Consider the following 10,901-nt stretch of genomic DNA (forward strand, 5'->3'; position numbering starts at 1 on the left):
CCATGAGGCTCTAAGGATGCACAGACTAAGCATTCTCTATTTTCTAAAGTAGCTTTGGGATTTATGGCAAAGAAGAAATACATTTTTACACAAAATGTTCACTGTGTCTTCAATAATGGGCATAGTCCAGAAACAGATAATTGTTAACACTTAAGCATGTCTAATCTGTGCAGTTCAATGCTTTCCAGAGTGAGAGCTCAGCTGACACTCACCAGTGACAGGAATCTTACTTAGAGATGAAGAAGTTGGGTGTTGATTAATATATCATCCCTCAAATTTCCAAGGACAATTTCAGTTTTATAAAGGCTGCCACAAGCCTGGACCTCTACCATATACTTTTTCAATCAAATTGCCAGAAACCTTATGACACCTTTAGAATTAAACAGCCAGTATGGGTAATATTTTGGAGTTCTAACCAGGGATGGTTAAATAGGAGGCAGATGCACCAGGCCATTAATCATAACATTTACCACCCAACAACCACCCAAAGTGAGAACGATTCAGAGCATTTTCCTTCCAAATAACTCAAAACAAGGCCGCCAGGATGTGCTGTCCCTGACAGGGATGTCCATCAGCAACCGCTGTCACTGTGCTCCCCTCGGCAACCCCAGCTGATGAAATCACAGTGTCGTCTGGGACTGAAAAAGAGTGAGGTGGAGGTGCAGGTGGGACAATGAAGTCCCTAATGTAAGGCCAGCATGAAGTAGAGCCGTGAACTTGTGAACTTTCCAGCTTCCAAGGTATAGAAAGGAGCTTGTAAGCATGGCAGACCAGCCGAAGGGAACGTCTGCTCTGGCCAAAAGGAGTGAAAAGGGGACAAAGTCTGGCAAGAGAAAACCAAATAATAAATGAGCACAATGCCAGAGTCCCTAGCCCAGGCCTTTTATTTCGCCTCCAGATGGTTCAGCAGCTGAACAGCTACAAGGAATGTCTGGATGGCCCTCTTGGCTCAGCAGCTTTCCCTGAGTATCATAATAGATGCTTTTGGATCTGTGTTCAGACATAGCTGTTGGGGGTCCATAGCCCAGGCAGTGACCACTAAGTGACTAATTTAGTTATTTTATAACTAAAGTGATGAACATAGACCAGCTCTGCTTTGGCTAAGCTTTCAATTCATGCCTTTTGCTTTTACTGTTTGCCACTTCAGAGCCTCATGATACCAATGGTCAAACTAGAATGTTTCTTTTTCTTCACTCTTTTCTGCAAACACTTTAATTTGTTGCAAAGATTTCCATTTTGGACCAATTTAAGCATAAAATGACACAGTGACAAGAATAAATTTAAGTTTAGCAGAAGCTTAACAGAAAAGCAATGTGCCCCCATCCCCCATTTATGTGTTGATGTAGAATATTTCTGCCAAAAACTGCTGCTCATCAAACCTATTACTGTCAGAGAGTCTTCTCTCAGCTCCGATAGCACCTCACTTCTAGCTGGATACTAAAAGCATGAGTATCAGCAAGAATAAAATCGGAATGTAAAAATATAACACAAAAACTTAAATGTCACCACACAATGGAAAAAATCACATTAAATTTGAAAGAAAATAACAAACTTTGCTAACTACAATTAAAAAAATTTTAACTAAGGATATCCCACTAGCATTTATTCTAAAACATAACAGGCTTTAGTATTTTACTTTCCTGAAATGACGCAACAAACCCAAGCTTTTGTTAAACCTAACAGCTAGGTAGATTACCCCATCAAGTCTTAACTCAGGATGGCTGGAAGAATAAAATCATTAGCCTGGCACAGGGTAGCTTCAATAACCTGTAATTTCAGAAGTAGAAAACAGAAGTTCATGTTTGTTACTCTCCTAAAAGAGATAGCTTGTAACAACTTTCACTCCTTGAGCCACTTTTACTTAATTTAGAATGTCTGCAGCTCTGACTATGGCTCCCTGGAGTATAGCCTCAGTTTGTTCTTGTCTTCTCATATCTATAAACAATATTTTCCTAGCTTTGTTTTTTAAGTGAGCATTACATCATAAATAGTTTATAATTTTTCCATCTAAAAGCTTGAACAAATGGTTAATTGCTGATATGCACTGTGATAAAAAAGTGTCCTGATTTCAAATAAAGTTGCTCACTAGCATATTCCCATCTTTCAAATTTATTTTATTTGTGAATAGGACAAAAATATCTTCTTGCAAGCTTCAGTAAATCTCTCCACAAGCCCCTGCCCAACAGATGTAAGTTCAATAGCCAGAATTCAAATGACATAATTTATTGGCTTACAAATGAATTGACATCTATAAAAATAAACCTCCTGAAAAGGCTTCAGGCTGTTTGAATCATTCTAAAATGCTCTAAATATGCCAACCCTCTATCAATATAAGACTGATAAAATGTATTTTCATTATCAAAGTAAAACAGAAGCATCAAGATTGGTGAAATGTTAGTTTAGAAAGTCATTTGCAGTGACATTTAAAACAATTTATTTGAACAACATTTGACTTATGATAAAAATGTTGCCTATTAAGACTGGCTGTTCAAAATTCATTGGAGCCCTATTCTCCGCCTCTGTGACAGTTAACATCTTTTGATATTAAGGCTCATCACATATCTAAAATGAAAAAAGAACAAGGAAAAAGACACCCATGGCATTCTGAGCAAGGGCCTATAAAAATGACTGATTCTGACATTTGACTGCAAAGACCATGCCTGTAATGGCCCCCTATAAAGCCTCTTCCTGCCTTGGCAATACCTTTGCTGATGTCCAACCCATCTGGAACATCTGTAAACTCCTACCCTTTATCTACACTGCAATTCAGAATGCTTTCCTCTAAAGAATCACTAGAAACCAGCTGAAAATAAACAAATCTGCCAAGAAACTCCCCAGCAGTTCACTTCACCTCTCTGAGGACACTGACAACAGCTGAGGAGGCCACAATAAATGGTTTTGTCAGCCAGCCTGTCATGTCACTGTTACAAACAGTCTGGGAATTTTCACAGCCCTCTTCAACTTCAGAGCAAAACCTGCCAATATTTCAGGTCAATTACCAACACGCTAGCCACCAAAGAAGACTCAAAATTAAACTGACACTGAAACAAACATGTCCTTGCAGACTGTCAAGCCTCAGGAAACAAGTAAACATATAAACTTATGTTAATATATTTTAGGGGTCTGGATTGAGAACCCTCCCTGGTTTCAGAAGCTTAGCCTGAGTGCCTCTGTGGACTTTATTGGGATTCTAATCCTAAAAAAGCTATCACCTCAGTCACAACAGAGAGTGACGGTGATTCCTTTTGATTTCACAAATCCAGGAGTTAATTTCTATGACAAGCTTATGTCTGGAGTCCCTCAACACCAGGAAGGGATCTGCCCCAGTCAAGTAAAGATCACATAATAGCTAAGCTGTCTTGAAACAAGGTACACAGTAGCACAATCTTTCCAGCTCCCAATTCATTTACACTTAAGCTTGGGTTTGTCAGGGTTGAGGCTGGGAAATCGCCCCTTCCTATCTCTGTCTCTTTCAACTTCACAGAAAGAGCTTTCAGCAGTAAACTGTCTCCACCAGGCTTGTCCTTTTGTCAGGGACCGGTTTGGTAGCTGCAGAACCCTGGAACCCTGGAAGCTTCTCCGGCTACGCTCCACACTTCATTCCGTGGGTCTGGCGGTCAAGGGGTTCAGGCAATAAACCGAGCGTCATTTTGTTCTCCGCGTTTTCTTAGCAGTCGCACCGGGAAGTCTTTCTCTATGCACTGATCACCCACACCTTCTAAAATTCCCACTTTACTAAACAGCTCTCCGCGACTCAGTCCAGACTAACACCTCGGGGTCCCCCAGGTAGGTTTCCCTTCAATTTCTCAGTCACAGGGCTGCCTGGGTGGCACAAGGCAACAGAACCACCACCCTTTCTGCTCCCTCCAGGATTCAAGTCCGGTCCTGGACCTGCACACAGTAGCCGCTTTCAGCCGGCAGTGCGGGCGGGGACCCTGCGGAGTACGGAGGTGCCCAGCCCCGGCTGAGCTGCGGTGCCGGCGCAGGGCGAGGCGAGGGCGGAGCGCGGGTGCGCCGCCCAGGTGCCCCGCAACTCGTGATGCAGATGCGCCCCCGACCCGCCTGCCTATCGCTACCCTCGGACACCTCGGGCACCCCATTGTGTCTCGAAGCAGCAGCTCCCTCGGCCCCCGCCGTCCTCGCTTACCTTCTGTCGGCCTCTCCGTTGCGCTCGCACAGCCGGCCGCTGCCTCCAGTGCTCTGCAAAGCGGGGAGGGACGCTTTGTTAGGGCTCCAGAAGCCGGACAATACTTCGCAGCCGGCGCGGGGGTTCCGGGCGGGCGTCCTTCAAAAGGACGCGAATGGGGACCAGCGCGAGCGTCATTTCCATATGTAAGGGGCCAGCACTCACAAAAGCGCGGCTCCGGGGGACTGCGGCGCGCATCCTCCCCGCCCGCCGACCCGCCCCCGCCGCCCGCGCTCCGGCCCCTCCTCAGCCTCCCACGCCGCCACCTCCCGCCCGGTTCTCCGCTGACGCCCGGGTCCGAGCCGGCCGCCTGGCCACGCGCTCCCTCGCTGCCGACAGCCACCCCCCGGCCGCAGCCCTGGGGGAGGATCCCCAGCCCGTCCCGATGCCGGGGCTGCCCGGGCGCGCAGGGCCCCGCCGCCGGCGCGGGGGCAGCACGAGGCCTCCAAGCCCCCCCCCCCCCCCCAGGCCGCGGGACCGGGGTCCCCGGGAGCCGGCTGCGCGCTCACCGCGCCCCGGAGCTCAGGCGCCCGGCGCCGCCGCGGGTGCCATGGCCGCGGGGCACTCGGGACTCGGAGGCGGCGGCGGCAGCTGGCGGCCGCACCCAGCGCGCTCGGCTCCGGGCTCTGCCGCGGCCACCCGAAGCCTTGGGCGGCGGGGAGGAAGGGCCAGGCCCGCGCGGGGAGGAGGAGCCAGGGCGACGCCGGCCCGGGCGCGACTCCTCCTCCGCGGCCCGCGCAGCTGGGGCCGCTGAGGGCGGAGCGCTGGGCGCCGCCCGGGCCCTCTCGGAGTCAGCCCCCCACCCTCCTCCCCCGGGACCGCTCCTCGTGCGGCCGAAGCCGGGAGCAGCTCGGTCCCGATCGCAGGGGCGGTCGCCGCGGAGATGTGAACTCGGAAAGTCCGGGGAGGGGGAGGGTGTGGGGGAGGTCGGCGACCTGAAGTCGACCCTCTGCCCCTTCCTTCCTTCCGGAAACTCGTGCACACACCCCTCCGCGCCGAGGACGCCCGGCCAGCAAAGTCTCCGGGTCGGGGAAAGGGCCCGCCTCCAGCCCGTGGGACCGTGAGATGGGGATTCAGGTGCCTCTTTTGCCCCAGGCGGCCTTGGATCTCTCGGCCCTCGAGCGCCCATTGGCGGTCATTGGAAGAGGGTCCCCGGAGGCTGAAGAGCTCCAGGCTTGACCCTGAACCCTATCCAGTGAGTGCGACCCTTCTACCAGTCCAGACTGGCTTCCGCACCTGCCCACCATGTCCTTCTGTGGCTACATCCAGCCCTCTGCCACTAGCCACACCGGAGGGAAACTCCTTGGAGTCGGAAATCCTCAGGCCTGTGACTGCGCGGTATTTACCCCCTCCTCCCTCCTCCCCTTACCCCACCGGGTGCCCCAGAGTCTCAGCTTCTCACTTCCCGCGTCTCTACACTTCTGATCTGGAGGCAGACCCGACTCCGGGCCGTGGGCCGGAGGTGACACCACTTTTCTCTCAGGGCTGCAGAGTTCAATGCGTTGCTCTTGCAGAAGGAGCCGCCTGATTTAGCATAACCCACCAGCTTGGTTATTTCAGCTGGAAACTAGAGAATGTTCCCTTGCTACTGAAGGAACAAGGGGTAGACAGGAAGAAACTAGCATTTTCTGAGAATCCAGTCTGCTGGAAACTTGACAGGAATGATTTTATCGAATCCTCACAGCACCTTTAGGAGCCAAATCTTATTCCATCCATTTGCAAATGAGGGAACCAGGCCTCAGAGAAGTTAAGGAGCTTGCTCAGGACCACACAGCTAGTTGGCACAGCTAGGCTTCAAAACCAGATCACATTTGTGACAAAATTGCACAGAACTAAATATTCACTCACAGGAAGAAGTGAGCATAAAACTGGTGGCATTTGAATAAAGCCCTAGGGTTGTTTGGATGTCATTTTGCAGGTTGTGACATTATATTACAATTATGCAAAATGTTATCTTTGGGGAGAATTGGGGAAAAGGTCTATAAGGAACCTCTCTGTATTATTTCTTACAACTCAATATGAATTGACAGGTAACTGAAAATAAAGTTTGGGGTTTGTTTGTTTTATGCAGATCAGCTTTATTTTATAAACCAAATGCTATTCCCTCAACACATGGAACTGGAGAATAAGAAAAAGGAGAGGTTCATGCTCCTCTCTCCCCACTCTTTAATAGTCTTGTGCAAACATGCATGCACACACGCACACACACACACACACACACACACTCACACACTCATCTACTTTATGCATGGCTGTTCAGTCCAGTAATAATTATACAACATACATACACACTGCCTGTTATGGGAGGACTAACCTGTTACCAGAATCCTTACATAAATGTCATGTTATAAATAAGAGAATATGTTCCCTGGGGACTAAAACAGCCAACAGTCCTAGAAGGTGAGAATAAAGAGTTTTTTGGTTTTTGGTTTTTTTCCCAGAATGAAATATGCCATTTGCAGCAACATGAATGGACCTAGGGATTATCATGCTAAGTGAAGTAAGTCAGAAAGAGAAAGGCAAATACCGTATAATATCATTTATATGTGGAACCTAAAATAAGACACAAATGAACATACCTGTGAAACAGAAACAACCTCACAGGCATAGAGAACAGACTAGTGGTTACGAAGGGGGAGGAGGGTGGATGAGGGAAGGAGTGGGAGATTGGGATTAACAGATGCAAACTAATATATATAGGATGGATACACAACAAGGTCCTAAGTATAGCACATGAACTATATTAAATATCCTGTGATAAACCGTAATGAAAAAGAATATATATACATATGTAACATATATGTGTGTGTGTATAACTGAATCTCTTTGCTCTACAGCAGAAATTAACATTGTAAATCAACTATGCGATAAAACAAGATTTTTTAAAGTTTTTTTTTTTTTCTTGTTTCATCTAGTTTCTGCCATGAGAGTCTCACCATACAAGTTCTCTCCCCAGGCATCACTTTTTTTTTTTTTTCCAGGCCCCACTTTTTAACTTGCAAGAATCCTTAAGGATGAGATTGTCATTCATTTCCAGCAGTGATTCTTGGGGTTGAGGAGATGTCCCCTATGGAGAAAACTCAGAATTGGCGGGGATTGTGTCATTTCAAAACCACAATATACTGTTTCACAAGGGGAGTAAGTGGAGTGGAGTTAATGCTGAAAATTACACACAATCCTCCTTCGGCACAAAGGAGGGGAAAGTGTGCAGCATGGCTACTTCATGGTGTAGCTTTGCAATAACAGTCCTGCCAATGAAGATCATTTAATAAAGTGTGCCTGCAATTTAGGTTGCACAGGGTGAAAGGTTAGTCTTGGTCCAGACTGAGTCACTGGAAGAAAGCAGGGAATTACCTTAGAAGCTATCACTTGAGATTTTCTCTGTTAAACAAAAAATAAAGATAACAGCAGAAATAGTGGCCAAGCATCAACTCTACATTATATGCAATGTAAGAAAAAAATTAAAAGAAATGTAAATGTTTACCCATAGTTAATACCCGTCACAAACCACATTCCTTATCTCTTGCAGTTTATCTGCCACTGATATCAGCTCTCACTTTAAGAAGAGCCTTGTTCAGGGACCTAGTGTCCTGAAAGTTTTTGTAGTCGACACTTCCCAATGGCTTTCTGCTACATTTTCCAGTACTGGATTGGCTTTCTTAGATTGTTAAAAAGCTGTAAAAAGTTAACTAAAAAATAGTCCAGGGAAAAGAAAGTTATTCTTTGTGTCTTCCTGCAGTAACTCTGTAATGATTAATTTAGAGTCAAGATAACAGAAGTTAATTTAAAAAGGGAGTGAGGGTGGGAGATTCAAATTTCGTAAATGTCCTGGAATCTGCAGAGTTATCTTTCTCTGATTAAGGAAAGGCTACAGCTCTAACCAAACTGTGTACTCTCCCTTAAAGTCATAGTTGGCTTTATGTTATTTCATAATTGCGGAATAGTAAAAAAACAAACAAAAAACCTAAACTAAAACTCTCCTGCCACTCTGTGGTAACTCCCAGCTCCTTCTATACTTAGTGTCTTTCTTATTTCTCTGATGGTTTGAACTAATCAGGACGGTGTTTGTGTAAGCAGCAGAGCTGCATCAAGGAGGGCCAAACACATAAAGCAGATTATCGGTAATAATCCAACCCAGGGACTGTCTGGGTGAAAAGGACATCACCCTCTCCCCAAAGGCCTAAGGAAATGGATGGTGAAAGGAGGAAGGGGAAAATCTGGGTTCCAGACTTACAAGTCAAAGACCACGAGTTTGCAAGACAAAATATTGATGGTAAGAACCCAAGAATATGTCAGCAAGAAACAAGAGATACACAGAAGAGGGATGGGAAAGAGACAGAAAGCAAACAGATTTACATTTACATTTCCTAATTTGTACATTAGGAATTAGGATGCCCTTTATCTTCCTTCATTCAGCAAAAATAACTTATTTTTAATTGGAGGACAATTGCTTTACAATATTGTGGTGTTGTGTTTCGGCCATACGACAGTGTGAATCAGCCAGAAGTATACATATACCCCCTCTCTCTTGAGCCTTCCTGCCACCCCACCTACCTGCCTCACCCCTCTAAGTTGTCACAGAGGACTCTGTTGAGCTTCTTGTGTTATACAGCAACTTCCCATTACTTACCTACTTTTACATATGGTAATGTATATATTTCAATGTTACTCTCTCAATTCATCCCACACTCTCTTTTCCCCACTGTGTCCACAAATCTGTTCTTTATGTCTGTGTTTCCATTGCTGCCCTGCAAATAAATTAGTTCATTAGTACCATTTTTCTAGACTCCATATATGCGTGTGAATATATGACATTTTTTTTTGTTTTTGTTTACTTCACTCTGTATAACAGGCTCTAGGTTCATCCACCTCAGTTTAAATGAGTCAAATTCATTTCTTTTTGTGGCTGAGTAATATTCCAATGTATGTATATATGTAGCACAACTTCTTTATCCATTCATTTGTCAGTGGACATCTAGGTTGCTTCCATGTCCTGGCTATTGTAAAGATTATTTTTTTTAAAGTAAGCTTTAAACACCTACTCCATGTCCACTACTCTCCTGGGAGTCAAGAGGTGTTCAAAAGAAACCTCAGCCTTGGTCCTTACCCTTGAGGAATGTGTTACTGTGCCTTGGGGAGGCAAAAGTATGCCCCCAGGAGAGAGCGAGGGGACTGTGAGGTGGTACTGGACGCTAGTCTGGTCCTGGAGTCGGGGACACACATGTATATAATAAGAGAGAAGAGAGGACTGATTTCCCTGAAGCAGGTCTTCTATCAGGTCCTTCAGCCCGTCGCCTTTCATATCAAGTCCTAGATCTTGTTCCTGATATTCAAGACGCTACTTGATCCACACAAATGTGTGTATCTTCACTGTCTCCAGACAAGCAACCCTCCTCCCTCTGTGCTTGTGAGTGCCCCTGCAGCTCCCCTCTGCTGCTCTCTCTGCCCAGATCATCAGTTCCAAGACACCTTTGATGCCCTGTCTCTGTCCACTGTTCTTTGTTTGACCCAGCAAGTTCATGCGCAGAAGGAAGTAGTTATTGAACATGTATCCTTGGGAGCCCACAGATTAAACTTTGAGGTGCTTTCCAAATACTTGGACCTCACGTGGAGAAGAGATGTCTCCTGTGTGTGCATGGCGGGGTAGGGAGGCTGGTCTTCACTTTTGAAAAATCTCTTTTTTTCATGTGTCTGGGATCTGGAAATACTCTAGTGTTAAAAAGATGTAAGGTCTAAAGACTGACATAGTTTCCTTCAAAGCAGAAGAGATTAAAATTCTAATTTAAGAACCATTGGTATTCCTTCATCTCATACTCTCTTAAACATTCAGTCATCATGACATGAAATCTCTACCACTTTTGTTTTCTTTAAAGAAAGAGCCCTTTGAATGGAAAATGATACAACATTTTCCCCCAAGCAAGAATACTTTAAGTTTTCTAGATTTGAGGCACACACAAAAGAAATGAGAATCTGGGAACATTAAAAAAAAATAGTTTTTAAATAAATAAAACAGTTCTGTTGAAAGAAAGTGAGCTATATGTGTAATTCAAAATTTTCTAGTAGTCATATTTTTAAAGTAAAAATGAGCAAGTAAAATTTTTATATTTTATTTAATTCAATGTATGCTCAATACTATCATTTAAACATGTAGTCAATATAAAAATTATGAATGATCTGATTTACATAAGTGGCTGTACTAAGTCTGAAATCTAGTGTGTATTTTGCAGCTCGTCTCCACTCAGACTAGCTGCCTATGGCTGTGGTTGGTGTTTCAGGGAGTGCAATGTTAGAACAAGAAGAGGGTTCTTATTCATCCCACCCAACACCTTGTTGTGATGAGGAGCCTGTGTTCAGGAGGGCTTGGCGATTTGCTCAAGATCATGTATCAGTCCCCTGGGCTGGGCTCATCCACATCTACACTCACCCTCCTATGCAGGCTCATGGGTGATGCAAACCACCTTCTTGGAATGAAACACAGTTTTAAAATATTCTTAAAAACTACCACCCTCTAAAACCTTTGAATGCCTAAAAGTATTTTAAAAAAACAAAATTTCAGAAGAAAATAGCCCAGTGCTCCCTATTCTAACACTTGGAGATGACAACCTTGTAGGCCATTTGCTAACACCTGCCCCATCACCTACCTGTTTTGTGCTCAGCTGTGCCTCCACCTGCAGGGGCCTCTTAGAGAGAGGGCTGGAGGCCCAGAAGGTAATCG

General features: G+C 45.4%; 1 protein-coding gene across 5 annotated transcripts in view; it reads right to left on the reverse strand.

The window, feature by feature from the left end:
- The window catches only part of NIN (ninein), a 103,552-nt gene extending 98,373 nt beyond the window's left edge, over positions 1–5,179 (reverse strand). For all 5 annotated transcript variants that reach the window (XM_069596134.1, XM_069596135.1, XM_069596136.1 and 2 more), the window contains exons 1-2: positions 4,696–5,179; positions 4,148–4,200 (exon numbers count right to left, since the gene is read on the reverse strand). The gene's annotated coding sequence lies outside the window, so the exon portion shown is untranslated. The remainder of the gene's footprint in view (positions 1–4,147; positions 4,201–4,695) is intronic.
- Positions 5,180–10,901: the final 5,722 nt, after the last annotated feature.

The sequence above is a fragment of the Ovis canadensis genome, chromosome 7 (genome assembly GCF_042477335.2).
Source record: "Ovis canadensis isolate MfBH-ARS-UI-01 breed Bighorn chromosome 7, ARS-UI_OviCan_v2, whole genome shotgun sequence".
NCBI lineage: Eukaryota > Metazoa > Chordata > Mammalia > Artiodactyla > Bovidae > Ovis > Ovis canadensis.